The sequence below is a fragment of the Pygoscelis adeliae genome, unplaced genomic scaffold (genome assembly GCF_000699105.1).
Source record: "Pygoscelis adeliae isolate BGI_AS28 unplaced genomic scaffold, ASM69910v1 Scaffold150, whole genome shotgun sequence".
Taxonomy (NCBI): domain Eukaryota; kingdom Metazoa; phylum Chordata; class Aves; order Sphenisciformes; family Spheniscidae; genus Pygoscelis; species Pygoscelis adeliae.
In genome coordinates, this window is record NW_008823872.1 from 677,434 (window position 1) to 677,907 (window position 474).

General features: G+C 48.3%; 1 protein-coding gene across 1 annotated transcript in view; it reads right to left on the bottom strand.

The window, feature by feature from the left end:
- MVB12B (multivesicular body subunit 12B) overlaps positions 1-249 on the bottom strand; it is a 14,892-nt gene extending 14,643 nt beyond the window's left edge. Inside the window, exon 1 of the mRNA XM_009334297.1 lies at positions 134-249. The gene's annotated coding sequence lies outside the window, so the exon portion shown is untranslated. The remainder of the gene's footprint in view (positions 1-133) is intronic.
- Positions 250-474: the final 225 nt, after the last annotated feature.

The following is a 474-nucleotide window of genomic DNA, read 5'->3' on the forward strand; positions in this document are numbered from 1 at the left end:
GCAGGCTTTGTGTAAACAAGCGTCACTGCTGCGCAGCCAGACAAGCCGTGAACCAGAGCTACCTAATTCAATTCCCTCCTCAGAGCAATTAAACCCCAGCATTTCTAGGCCATGTAGATGGCTGGTTACTTACTGCTTCTAGAAAAGGCAGAGGTGAATGCTGGTGCCAGTGGGACCTGGGTTTACACTTCACAATGCCCAGTCTGAACAAACATCGTGCTGCAGGCAATAAAAAAGAGCAAGTCTGGGCCCTATGTAAATAATAATAATGTCACATGAACAGCCAGACTACCTGGAGTCCAAAACAACAGAAGCTAGTGACCAGTAATGGTGAAAACACTCTTGCCGATGAACCAAACCCAGGGGAGAGCTCTGCTTCAGCACCTAGACAATCATCCAACAGGCACAGAGCAAAGCGGACCCACTTTGCTCCCTATGCAGTTTAAGCCTCCAAAGCATGACTAGAAGAGCACC